Source organism: Capsicum annuum, chromosome 1 (genome assembly GCF_002878395.1).
Source record: "Capsicum annuum cultivar UCD-10X-F1 chromosome 1, UCD10Xv1.1, whole genome shotgun sequence".
Taxonomy (NCBI): domain Eukaryota; kingdom Viridiplantae; phylum Streptophyta; class Magnoliopsida; order Solanales; family Solanaceae; genus Capsicum; species Capsicum annuum.
The window spans coordinates 184,019,848-184,034,815 of NC_061111.1; the positions used below are offsets into that span (position 1 = coordinate 184,019,848).

Genomic DNA, 14,968 nt, shown 5'->3' on the forward strand with positions numbered 1-14,968 from the left:
TTGTCACATCCGACAATGACTACTCAATGTCATTATTGTTTAAACAATAACTTTGTCTGTTGGTTAAAAGGATGAAAAATTCTTTGGTCAGTAACTTAAGGACCAAAGGGTGTCCTAATATAAAAAAAAAAAAAAAAGGACACCCCTTTATCCATTGGATAATAAGGGTGCAAATTTTCATTATAAATAGTAGGTGGTCGAAGACAAAAAGATACAAAAATTTCATTCTTCTTTCTCCCCTCTCTCAAAAATAAAAAAAAATAATTTGTTTTATTTTTTCTTCCCCCGAAAAATATAATACACACCCATAGTTTCCTTCCACACATATTTTTGCACTACACACATATATTCTTTACCACGCACATATTTTTTCTTCTTGAATACACATATACACAAATATACATACATATTTTTTATCCCTTTACACACAAGTACACATACACATATACAAACACATTGAACCTCTCCTCTCTCCCTTTTTCTTTATCTCTGTCTCTCAACAAAGTCCAACCACTGCTGTCTGCCACCGTCGAAAATAACTATCGGACAGTCGCCTACCACCCCATCCCTTGCTTACTCCTTCCTCTTTCTCTGGCAAACCGCGGCTTCAGTTGAAAACCACCAACGTCGGTGAAAATTCCTTATTTTCGCTGCTTCGACTCCCGCCAAAGAACCAACCACTGGTTCAGCCACCATCAGTGAACCAAATGTCCGCATTCGAGCCTCCATCCATCAACACCGTCTAGCTTTCTTTTCCCATCACTGGACCGCCACCGACACCATCACCACACCGTCTCCCTTTTCCTTTACTTTTTATACTGATGTTCATCACCACTGTTGAAGCTTCACTACCCACAACCAAAACTCACAGTCACACTAACAAAATCGGTTACCCAAAATAACAACACAATCAGATCTAGCCATAAACTCATCAGCTCTACCCGTTCTTTCATTGAATCACGAGCTATGTAAACTCTGACGAGTTCCGACAGTAAACAATGAGCAAACCATGAGCTCCGATAAACTCAAATACAACTTTAGTTAGAGAATAAACACAAACCACAACAACAAAATACTTTATTTTTTGTGAAACTTTCTTTCTCTTTATTTTGGGTGTTTTCATTTAAAGCATTATTTTATTAATTATTGTCTTCATTGTTGAGATTGAATGTTTATTATTATTATTTTTATCTTTAGCTTATTTATGTTGATTTTTATTTGAAAATTTCAGTGAAATCTCAGCCTCTCCGTGAAATCACGTTGGAATATTATTTACTCTTGGCGTTGTTTCTTTATTGTTTTTGTATTTAGCCGTTGCTATGTTGATTTTCTCAAAGTTGTTTTTCATTTATTTTTTGTATTATATTCTTAACTCTTTCCTAGACCTATGTTGATTATTACTGATTATTTGTGTTTGAATTTTCTTAGTTACTACTTTTTAGTTCAATATCGACGTTATTATTGATTCTTGCATGATATAAAAACATGTGAAGTCAGGTTATATTTTTATTATTTTTATTATTATTGTTTGATCTTCTTTCGTCTGTCAATTACCATGAAGTGAGATATTGATATTAATTTAGTTAGTTTTATCAAATATTTTTTATTTATATGACCAATGACAATATCTCTCCGTCAGATCTTCGAGGTCATCCCATAATAAAAGACAGACTTTATTTTCTCAAATGTACTTATTTCATATCAAATATTAATACATGATCAATGAAGAAACTCTTGCCAATTTTTGAGGCCTTCCCAAAAAAAAACACGGATGTTACGTATACAGATACATAACAAAATTAAATTCGGGCAATGAATATTTATAATAGCAAGACAACACAAAGGGTTTTATGATTCGTATCTTGACAATGCAATTCAGGACGGTCGATTAATCAAGCAACCACTTCGCAGCCCTGGCACATCTAAAACTTAATCCGAGCCCACGTTATAGTAAAATTCTATCTTTGTTTATACATCTACAAATACGTATGTGTACACTCGATTTTAATTTACTTTAATGATTGTTTGTACATTCTTCATATTTTCTATCATGTATTTCTACATATCCTCGGTAACACACTCCTAAAATATATGGTAGGAGAATTAATTAATATTTTTCTTTCTATTAGATTTCCTAAAATGTATGGGACTCCTAAAATATATGGTAGGCGAATTAATTAATATTTTTCTACTCTTCAATTAGAAAAATACAACTAAAATAGAACTCTATTAAGGAAATACTTCTATAAATATTGAGATGTACGTTAAACTAGAGAACAAACTAGTTTGCCTATTGGGAGAATATGATTGATGCTCATCTAACTTGATTCGATTGCATGTCTAGATGGTGGATGCTTGATTTTCTAACCCTCAATTTCTTCACTGTTTTTGTTAGCATGATAGAATTCAACATGTGTGTATATATATCTTCTTTGTTTTCATTCAAAATCATTCTTTAAAGTCAAAATTTTTGCTCAGAGAAGAATTAGTTGGATCAAAATCGAAGCTTTGTGATCACTATTATATTTTTTTTATAGTTTACAGGTCATAGATGAATATCGGTTGGCTTTAAAGAATTTCTTGTGTCAAGGTTAGGTTTAATTGTATTGTTTTGATATCTTTATTATCATATTGTTTTATTTTAATTTACATACGCTAGATGAATGTTGGTCAGCTTGGTATAAGAATTATAAACATGAAATAACATTACATGAGAATAGTAAAGACCTAATGCCTCTCAAACCTGAAATTAAAAAAAAATGATCTAAATATATGCTACTAGAAATTCACTATTCAATACCAAACAAAACGCATAATTAGTTGTCGTTGATTTCAAATCGTATAATATACTAACGAAACTAGTGTTGCCATCTTTGGAAGATAGAAAAGTCTTTTGGAGTTTGTGGATAAAATATAGCTAGGCAAAAACTGTTTATACTATCAACAATTGACAGGTCTATTTTCGAATAGAAAGAAAAACATAACTTCACTGACATAGCTTTTCCAACGTAATAAAATTGAAAAGTTTTTGCACAATTAATAGTTGAAAATCATTTAATTTAGGATTATAGTTATATCTTTCTATCAACCATTAATGAGATACATAACTTTAAATCGGATTTCACACTAGTGAATCATTCTTCATTATATTTGTTGAATTATGGGTCATGGGTCATCCATGTGGACCGATCTGACCAGACTCGGTTTTTATTTATTTTTGGATTATCTTACAAAATAAGAGGGAAAAGAAGAGATAAATTTTAGTTTTGAAACTTGGGGGAAACGGTTACTGTTCCATATCCCCAATATATTACAACTTCTCTTCCTTCGTAAAAGGTCAGTAAGAGTAACAAAAAGAAAAACAAAAAACAACAGCAAAGCAGTGAAGTTTTAAGGTATTTAGTTTGTGATTTTACAACTTTGTTTTCCAAGAGATTCAAAGTAGACTTGGGGAAGATCCTTTCGGTTGCAAGATCGATTTTTGCTGCGAATTTAAGGTACATACTAATTATATTTTTTACTCCGAATTTACTAACAATGGCATTAGAGACAGGTTTATTGCCCCGTTTTACATGTTATTTTTTAAGTTTAAGAGAAATTTGTGTATGAACATACCTGTGAGAAAAATCTTCATAATTGATTGTATGAATTTTGGATCTGATTAGAAGCGCCGCCATGGAGGAATTTTTTTGACAAATCCTGTCAGACGCATCGCTAAAATCCGGTTGGGCGTCAACGCTATTCCAGTCGACATACCGCTGATTCATTCAGACGCGTTAATTTTTTTTTTTAGTAATCAGAACTTTCACTTTAATTTGTGATTGTGATTGATGTTGTAATATTTAAAAAATAATTAAAAAAAAAAGTTATTTAGGCGGCATTCTTCAGAAGAAGGAGACAACAATGCGTTGTTCTTCATTAGAAGAAAAAGAAAGCTGCTTCATTTTTTTTCTTTAATAAGCAGAGCAAAGTACTGACATGCAGTACAAGTATAAATTGTAGTACATATATATATAAAAAGGGTGTTTACTGTGCACTATAATTGCTCTAATAAAAGAAAAATGGAGAATCTTGTAGTATAAAATATTATGCCTTTAATTTTATTTTTTAGGGTATAAATTAGGCTTGATATAATTCTTGTCTAAAATAGTTCCTAATTTTTCATAAACAAATTGTGACTTCAACCAAAAATTGCGACACAAGTTGTCACATTGAATGAAATAATCATTCTTATTGTTTCTTGGTTCCTATTTTAGAAATGGCTAAGCGGGACAAACTCGAATCACTTAAAGTGGGAGTTCAGAATATCGAGCAAAGAAACAAACACTACTAAAAATTGGCCAAAAAGCGACGGACTGTGTCGCTTTAAAAAGCGACGAGAAAAGCGACATTGACCGTTGCTTTTTTAGTTTAATTTTAATTTTTATTATTTTTTATTAAAAGCTACGACCAACGTCTTAATATCCGTCGCTTTTTTCGCGAATTTTTGGGTCAAGTAATTAACAAATAAGTTATAATTTTTTTTAATAAAAGCAACGGACAGCGTCGTAATTTATTAAAAAATAATTACTATTATTTTTTAAAAAGCGACGTAGTCCGTCGATTCTAAAATTTGATTTTTATTTTTTTTATTTTTATTAAAAGCGACGGACAACATCGGTATAATTTTTACTTTTTAAACTAATAATTCTAGAAAAGCGACGTTGTTCGTCGCAATTTATAATTATTTAAATTTTTATTTTATTTTTTACAAAAAGTGACGGACAATGTCTCTTTTGTTAAAATTAAATAAAAATTAATTTTTTGAAAAGCGACGTTGTCCGTCGCTTTTTAAATTTAATTTTTATTTTTATTAAAAGCGACGCTGTCCGTTGCAATTTGTAATTATTTTTAATTTTTCTTTATTTTTAGAAAAAGCGACGGATGGCGTCACTTTTTTTAAAACTGAATAAAAAATAATTTTTTGAAAAGTCATGTTGTCTGTCACTTTTTAAATTTAATTTTTATTTTTATTATTTTTATTAAAAGAGACGGACAACGTCGCTATAATTTTTATTTTTTAAAATATTAATTCTAGAAAATCGATGTAGTCCGTCGCAATTTGTAAATATTTTTAATATTTATTTATTTTTTTCAAAAATCGACGGACAATATCACTTTTGTTAAAACTAAATAAAAATTAACTTTATGAAAACAACACTGTCCTTCGATATTTGATTTTTAATTTACTATTAAATAAATAATTTTTATATCAAAAAAATTAAATGTATTCAATTATATATTGAATACATTGATATCATACAATCGATTGATCTAAAAAAATATACTGTTGAAGTTATAATATAATAATATAAGCTAAACTAAACGATAATTTATCATGTATATATACAAAACGTTGTATTACGAGGTAATTTACATGTGTATGTGATGTATCTAGTACATATTGTGAATTTTATAGTCAAACAGCTATATATATTGAATACATTGACGTCATACGATCGATTGATCAAGGTAATAATATATTTTAAAATTATAATATAATAATGTAAGCTAAATTAAACGATAATTCATCAGAGTAGAAATAAAATACGTTTATTACGAGATAATATACTCGGGTATGCGATGTATATATAGTTAAAAGCTTGCTAACTGAATCTATATATCCAAATATTTTGAATAATATGTTAAAATTATATGATTGAGGTAATAATACACTATTGATGTTATAATAATGAATCCAATTAATTGACAATTCATCATATTAATACGTTGTATTAACGTAATCGAAATCTCTAATTCAATAATTTTTAACCCAATTTTTAATCCCAATTTGACTCATCTCAGCAATTTTAGTCTTAACCGTTCATCATATTTGATCAACGGTCAATATTAAAATCAATTTACACTATTTTTTCCTTGAAATTAGGGGTGTGCATCAGTCGATTCGATTTGATTTTAAATATTATCGGTTTGATTTATAGGTTATTAATTTTTAAATAAGTTAAACCAATAATCAACTCAATAAGGTATTTTTTTTATCGATTTTTGTTTTATCGATTTTTAGTCCTTAACGGTTCGATTTTTTGTTTAACCAATAGGAAAATATGCATAAAATAGAAATAGTAGCAACTAATTAACAAGAAAAAAAATAAGATCTTAATTGCAGCAAAAATCTTACATGATGTGTTTTATTTTACAAGAATCTTCAAGCTTTAATAGGTTTTCAAGAAGGTCTGCATACACTGTACCCTCTATACACCTAATTTGTGGGACTAAATCGGTTTAATTGTGTTGACACCCAATTTTGACCTCACGATACTCCTCTCAGGTGGTTGTTTTATATAGTAATTTTACGTAACATTAATTCTTACATGCTTAGTTTATTTTAATATCGACGTCTTACTATTTTTTTCATCATTTCCACATTTATTAAATTATCATTTTTCACAAATTTATTAATTCAAATTCGACATTTTACATAATTTTTATTAATATTTATTTATTTTTACGTAAATGTGCACACTCACAATTTATAAATGCATTGTCTTTATTATTACTACTATCGATAATTTCATATAACATTAATTTTTACATTAATTTTTACATGTTTAGTTTATTTTGATATCGATGTCTTATTATTTTGACCTCCTGATACTACAATTATAGTCAATTTGAGACTCAATTGAAAATTTACGCAAATTTTGATCAAATTCTCAATCTTTAAATCTTTAAATTTTGAACTCCCGATACTACAATTATAGTCAATTTGTATTCTTTATTCTTTATTATTTATTATTAATGTTATTGTTATTAGCATTTGTTATTTGTTATTTTTATTTATTTATTATCCCTAATATTTTTTTAATAATAGCCTAAATTGAAATCTTTGCCTAATTTATTTATCTTTAGCCTCAATTTTTACCCAAGTAATTATAATTTTAGTCCTTTTATTACAATCAAAGCCAATTTGGTGACTCATTTTTAAATTATATTTAAATTTTAATCAATTATTCAAACCTTTAAATCTCAACCGTCGATCAAAACTAATATGACATCTGAGATCAAAGGATCCCTTTCTTTCCTTTTAAGACCAAAGAAACCCTAAACCTAATTTTCCCAAAACAGTCTCCCCCCCCCCCCCTACTCTTTCTCTCTCTATATTCTCTCCCTTCTCTCTAAATCAACCATGGTTCCACTGTCGGAGCAGCCTGCCGGTTGGCCGGTGAGCCTCCTCTCCGATCTCCCTTCCGTCTTCTTCCTCCTCTCTACCGCTCCAACTAGCCTCAACAACGACCAACCAACGAGCCAACAACGGCCCTCGCGAAATCACCGCCGCCTCTATTTCTCCTCTTTCGGCGAGATCTGCCACCGTCGCACAACGAATCATCACCGGCAGCCCCACCGCCATAGCCTTCAACCCATCCTAGGTTTGACCAAATATTTAAATATCTATGTTTGATTTTAATTATATTCTGCCTCTTTTTCCCTTTTCTTTTGTCTGATTCTCTGTCATTTGTGTTTGTCTATGTGCTACTTATAATTTTGAAATTCTTATTGTCTTGGTTGTTAATTGAAGTAGTTGTTTTATAATACATAATTTGGCCATTTTGAAATTACTTGTTCTGTAATTTTAGCATGTGTCCCTTATTCTACATGAATGCAGCATTCGGAGGTAAAATATTAGGCAAGTTATAGTGTTGATTGTACGTAATATTTGACTATAAGGCCAAGTGGAGCCTCGTATATTATCAGTTGAGTAACATATTTGTTGTAATGCTCTCTGAAGTGTATTTATATGTATTCTGGTTAGCTGACAGATTTGCGATAGGCCTATTTACAAAGGGAACTCTGGCAAAAAAATTTAAAAAATTTGAGAGTTCACAAAATTTTAGGACCACATAATGGATAAAGTGAAGTGGAAGTTAAGTAAATGATCTCATGAGTGTCTTAGATAATTATAGGAGTCAAATAAGTTATAAGCATTATTCAAGGGTGAAAATGGTTAATCATCAATTCGTAATGTGTAATCACTTGAAAATGTGAATTCATGACTTGAAATTGGTTTAGTGTTGATACTTGAAATGTGAATTCATGACTTGAAAATGGTTAAGTTTAGTCACTTGAGAAGTGAATTAGAAAGTTGAAAATGGTTAAGTGTAGTGTTTTGAAATGTGTACTAGTCACTTGAAAAGTGGATTAGCGACTTAAAAATGGTTTAGTGTAGTTCTTGAAAGGTAAACTTGTGTTTGAAATTTGTATAGTGTAATCGCTTGAAAATGTGAATTAATGACTTGAAATTGGTTTAGTGTTGATACATGAAATGTGAATTCATGACTTGAAATTGGTTAAGTTTAGTCACTTGAGAAGTGAATTAGAGAGTTGAAAATGGTTGTGTGTAGTGTTTTGAAATGTGTACTAGTCACTTGAAAAGTGGATTAGCGACTTGAAAATGGTTTAGTATAGTTCTTAAAAGGTGAACTTGTGTTTTGAAATTTGTAAAGTGTAATCACTTGGAAATGTGAATTCATGACTTGAAATTGGTTTAGTGTTGATACTTGAAATATGAATTCATGACTTGAAAATGGTTATGTTGAGTCACTTCAACAACAACAACAACAACAACAAACCAGTATATTCTCACCAAGTAGGGTCTAGGGAGGGTAGAGTGTACGCAATCCATACCACTACCTCTAAAGAAGTAGATAGGTTGTTTTCGATAGACCCCCGGCTCAAGACACTGGACAATATACAAAAACATCCAAAGTATGAAACATGATAAAACTAACATATATACGACATCCACAAAAATAATGTACATTGCCAAACAAAAGAAATCAAAGCCCCCCTAACTACTGACTACGATTCATCCACCCACCTTATCCCTTTATCCTAATATTTTTCCTCCAAACCTTTCTATCCAGGGTTATGTCCTCAGTGAGATGAAACAGCTCCATGCCACGTTTAATCACTTCTCTCCAGTATTTCTTCAGTCTACCCCTACCCCGCTTAAAACCATCTAACGCTAGCCTCTCTCACCTGCGAACTGGGGCATCCGAGCCCCTCCTCATCACATGACCAAACCATCTCAACCTTACTTCCTGCATTTTTTCCTCCATCGATACCACTCTCACCTTCTCCCGAATAATCTCATTCCTAACCTTGCCAGCCCTTGTAAGACCACACATCCAACGTAACATCATCATTTCCGCCACCTGTAATTTTTGGCTATGAGAATTCTGAACTGGCCAACACTCCGCTCCATACAACATAGCCGGCCAAACTACAACTCTATAAAATTTGCCTTTAAGATTGGGAGACACCTTCTTATCGTATAAAATTCCTGAATCGGGCCTCCATTTCATCCAACCTTCCCCAATATGGTGAGAGACATCCTCATTTATCTCTCCATCCCCCTGAATCGTAGACATAAGATACTTAAAATTATCCCTCTTGCAAACTTCCTGAGAGTCCAACTTCACTACCACCTCCTACTTTTGCCTCGAGTCACTAAATTTGCACTCCAAATACTCCGTCTTGGTCCTACTCAATCTGAAACCTTTAGACTCCAGGGTTTGTATCCAAACCTCCAGCTTATCATTAACACCTTGCCGCAACTCATCAATCAAAACTACATCATCTGCAAAAATCATACACCAAGGCATCTCTCCTTGTATACTCGGCGTCAATCATCCATCACCATGACAAATAAAAATGGACTAAGAGTCGATGCCTGGTGCAACCCTGTTAAGATCGAGAAATGCTCAGAATCTCCTCTTACCATCCTAACTCGAGTCTTCGCTCCCTCATACATATCCTTAATAGCTCTGATGTACGCCACAGGGACCCCCCTCACCTCCAAGCATCTCCAAAGAATCTCCCTAAGGACCTTGTCATAGGTCTTTTCCAAGTCAATAAACACAATGGAAAGATCCCTCTTTCTCTCTCTATACTGCTCTACCAGTCTCCGCACTAGGTGAATTACCTCAGTCGTCGAGCGACCAGGCATAAATCTAAATTGATTCTTCAAAATAGACACAATCTTCCTCAACCTCCGCTCTACCATCCTCTCCCAAATCTTTAGCGTGTGACTCAATAACTTATTAATATCCCGGTAGTTGTTGCAACTCTGAATGTCACCCTTGTTCTTATATAGTGGAATCATCGTGCTCTATCTCCAGCCTTAGGCATCTTCACTGACTTGAAAATATTGTTAAGAAAGTTGATTAGCCACCTCAACCCTGCCCTACTAGAAAACTTACAAAAATCCACCGAAATCTTGTCGGGCCCCGTCGCCCTGCCCCTTCGTATCTTGTGAATAGCCTCCATTACCTCTTCAACTTTAAAACGCTGATAATAGCCAAAATCGCGACACTCCCTGGTGTGCTCCAACTCCCCTAACACAACACCTCTATCCCACCCATCATTCAAGAGCTTATGAAAATACGACTGCCATCTTTTCTTAATGAGGGCGTCCTCCACCAAAACTCTATCATCCTCCCCCTTAATGCACTTTACTGATCTCGACCTTTCCACTCCCTAGCCTTGGCAAGCCTAAATAACCTCTTTTCCTTACCTTTCTCCTCTATCCCATTACACAAACTCTCAAAAGGTACTATCTTAGCAGCTGTAACTACTAACTTAGCTCCTTCTTAGCTAACTTATACTCTTCTCTGCACACCCGTTTCTTATCTTCATCCTTACTCTCCACCAACTTAACATAATCCGCCTTCTTCGTCTCCACCTTCTTCTTAACATCTTTATTCTACCACCAATCCCGCCGATACTGGCCAGACCAGCCCCTCGAGACACCTAACACCTCTCTAACAAACTCTCTGATGGATCCCGCATCTCTATCCAACATACTATCCATGTCCCCTCTACCCTCTAAAACCCCCATCCACTCTACTTTACTTCTATCTCCAAGGCACTAACTAGAGTCAGGCCACCTCACCTAACTCTAGGTCGATCCTCCCTACCCCGTCTCTTCATGCGCTTCTTGATAACCAAGTCCATCACAAGAAGTCTATGCTGGGTCACAAGATTCTCAGTCGGGATTACCTTACAATCCTTACACATTGCTTTATCCTTCTTCCTAAGTAGCAAAAAGTCAATTTGAGTCTTGGCTAGACTACTACGAAAAGTAACTAGATGCTCCTCCTTCTTCGAAAAGCTGGAATTCACTACCACTAATCCAAAGTCCCTCGCAAAATCTAAAAAAGCAGCTCCCTCAACATTTCTATCCCCGAACCTAAAGCTTCCATGCACATCATCATAACCCATCGTTAGAGACCCGATGTACCTATTAAAATCCCCTCCTATAAAAATCATTTCTGAACTAGGAACGTCTCTTATCACCTCCTCCAAAACCTCCTAAAATCTCTTCTTCTCCTCGTCGTCCAGGCCCGTCTGTGGCGTATACACACTACAGATATTCAAAGAAGACCCTCCAAGGAACAACTTGATAGTCATCACCCTATTACTAACCTTTTTAACCTCTACTACCTGCCCTCTAAGCTCCTCATCCACTAAAATACATACGTCATTCCTACGCCTCTCACTACCAGAGTACCACAACTTGTACCCATCTACATCCCTAGCCTTAGAACCTACCTACTTGGTCTCCTGAACACACGCAATATTGATCTTTCTTTTCCTAAGAATTTTTACTAGTTCTATCAACTTACCCTAAAGGTTCCCTATGTTCCACGACCCTACCCTCAAACTATCATCTCTCTTATCCCCTCTCTTAATAGCTCACACTCCGCATCTCAAACCTATCTCAACACCAGACCCCGACCCTACCCCCAGTCCCCAGGATATGACCCTACTCCACCATTAGCCACCCAAGCTACTATTCAACGAAAAGCACAGAGAAGGCAAAAAACAGCAATAACTATAAAAGAAAAACACAAAGCACACAATGCAACAGAATTTCAAGAACAACAAATGCTAGAAATAACTAGTGAAGATAACCAGATAGCCTAGAAATAACCAGACATCCCGCAACAAAATAACACATGCAAAATATAAATAATGAAGATAAAAAAAAAAGAGCGATACAAGAAAATTCAATAAAATAAAGTTCTGAGGTTAGAAGTCACCGGGGTACGTGGATCAAGTATTTAGCTCCTACTTGCTGCGCTAAAATTTGGCAAATTGGGGTAAAATTGGTCGCCGAAATATCATTGGAATATCACCGGAAGGTTGCTGGTTCAGATCTGGTCTGAGGGTCAAGATTTGCTTCCTTCTCGTCTATACTTCTATTATTGTCTCTCTTTTTTTATTTGCTCTGATTCTATCCTGTCGTCGGTGCCGCTTACCCATCGCCGGAGTGGAAACAGTGAAAACCCATACGCTGGTGAAAGAGTGAACCAGCTTTAGAAAATGAAGGAGGGAGGGAGAGAGAAAGACGAGGGAAGAGAGAGATGATATCTTACTTACCTGTCGTCGGCAATGTTATTCCGCGGATGTATGCTTCGTTGGAGAGAGAGAAAGACGTTAGATAGAAAGAGAGAAAGACGTTATCCAATGCATGTTAGTAACTTATATGTACGACTGTTCGATTCGTTATGTTTAGTCACTTGATAAGTGAATTAGAGAGTTGAAAATGGTTAAGTGTAGTGTTTTGAAATGTGTACTAGTCACTTGAAAAGTGTATTAGCGACTTGAAAATGGTTTAATGTAGTTCTTGAAAGGTAAACTTGTGTTTCGAAATTTGTAAAGTGTAATCACTTGAAAATGTAAATTCATGACTTGAAATTAGTTTAGTGTTGATACTTGAAATGTGAATTCATGACTTGAAAATGGTTATGTTTAGTCACTTGAGAAGTGAATTAGAGAATTTAAAATGGTTAAGTGTAGTATTTTGAAATGTGTACTAGTCACTTGAAAAGTGGATTAGCGACCTGAAAATGATTTAGTGTAGTTCTTGAAAGGTTAACTTGTGTTTTAAAATTTGTAAAGTGTAATCACTTGAAAATGTGAATTCATGACTTGAAATTGGTTTAGTGTTGATACTTGAAATGTTAATTCATGACTTGAAAGTGGTTAAGTTTAGTCACTTGAGACGTGAATTAGAGAGTTGAAAATGTTTGTGTGTAGTGTTTTGAAATGTGTACTAGTGACTTGATTTTCAGACAATGTGTTGTTAGTTGGCAAAGCACGATCAGACCATTTCTACAATTTTTGAGAGACATGCTGCTATGTCACATCAGATTGCACTTCTTAAACGTGCCTTGACACAGGCCGTTGCTCATGATTCAAGTAGCAAAGAGGAAACAAAGAGTGATGAGGAGTTTGTTGGGGCTACTCCGTAGTATTGTGTTGGTGGACTTGACTTTTAGATAATTTTTAGATATTTTTGAACTTAGTTTTTAATTTAGTGAAAAATCTTTAGCGGTGTTTAAGTATTTTGAATGTTGTTGGATTCATTGTTTAAGTGTTGTTAATTTGAATTGCTCAAATGATTTGTTGGTGTAGTGTGTTGTATGATTATTGTAATAATGTGTGTTGCATGAGGGACCTATATATTGAATTGCATTTATATTTAGCAGGTGGGATGAAAAAATGCAGATTTCTACATTAAAAAAATGCAGAAAAGCAACAACGGCCGTCGCTTTTTTATTCATTATGAAGAACAAAAAGCGACGACCAACGACACTTTTTTATTTATTATGAAGAACAAAAAGCAACGACCAATGTCTCTTTTTAAAAAATATATATATTTTATTTTTCTCAAATTACGACGAACAGTGTCAGTTCTTTTGAAAAAAAAAAAATTTTTCAATAAAACGACGCACAGCGTCATTTTTTGTTTATCATGTGTTGAACAAAAATCGATGCACAACGTCATTTTTTTCAAAACTAACTAAATTTTTTTTCTAAAAGCGACACTTTCCGTCGTAATTAAGCGCAGGCCTTCGTTTTCAAAAAATAATGCCCCTTTTTGAGACGGAAAAAAAGCAACAAATTTTTGTCACTTTTACCCAAAAAAGCAACGCTGGCCATCGCTTTTGTCCATCATTTTTTGGCATTTTTTTAGTAGTGAAAGTAGAAGAGCACGTCGTCGAAGGACATATTTTCGAGGTCGTGAGATCATATGAAATGATGTCCCTAGAGCGACACAAAATCTATTACGAAATGAAAGGTCTATGAAAAGGGAAAGAGGGAAAAATTGAAAGAATTCAAGTCTATTAAGATAACCCCTAACATTAGTATTGCTAGTTTTATACATCTGTTTGAAATAAAACGTGTAGAACTAGAAAACTATGTAGAAATCTCAAATTGGGAAGCATTATATATTTTAGAAAATTCTCTCCGTGACCCTTGGGGCGACAGATTAATTGATGTTTACCATGAGATTTGGCCTAGTGGGCCTTTTTGGGTGTACATAAGTCGTCTAGAATATTTGTGGAATGACTTTTATTTTTAGATTGACTTATAACATAAAATTATTTATTAATTTTATATTAAATATATATTAAGTTGTTTATCTCTTTTTACGTGAATTTCATCCATTTATTTGAGTTTAAAACGAGTTAATTGAAATACATCATCCTAATACACATTAAGAAATTAATTTCTAATTTTGGTCAAATGTTTAGTTCGTATATGATGATTGGATTCTTAAGTGTCCTTTCGATTTTACACTAAACATGAAACCTTTAGGCGAAATAATTTACTTAAATATGTAATTTGCATGCATAATTGATAACACACTTGCATAATTGTCTCTTAATAATAGACATGTTATCAAAAATCATAATTGTTGACTTGAACAAAGGAGAAAAACTAAATGGAGATAACTACGAAAATTAGAGTCGTATGATGTGGTATGTACTGAAAGAGGAAAACGCTCTTGAAGGTATTAACCATGTCTTAAGTCTACTAGAAGAGAGCAATACTGCACAACACAGAAGAGACCTTGAAGCCTATAAGGCTTGGAAAAAGGCCGATTCCATTGCACGTA

The 14,968-nt window shown here is 33.6% G+C and overlaps 1 long non-coding RNA gene across 1 annotated transcript; it reads right to left on the reverse strand.

Annotated features, from left to right (window-relative positions):
- Positions 1-239: 239 nt before the first annotated feature.
- On the reverse strand, positions 240-4,005 carry LOC124896537. The gene is made up of 2 exons (XR_007052934.1): positions 3,616-4,005; positions 240-975 (listed from the first exon to the last, which is right to left on the reverse strand). It is a non-coding gene; the product is annotated as an uncharacterized LOC124896537 (long non-coding RNA).
- Between the last annotated feature and the right edge of the window lie 10,963 nt (positions 4,006-14,968).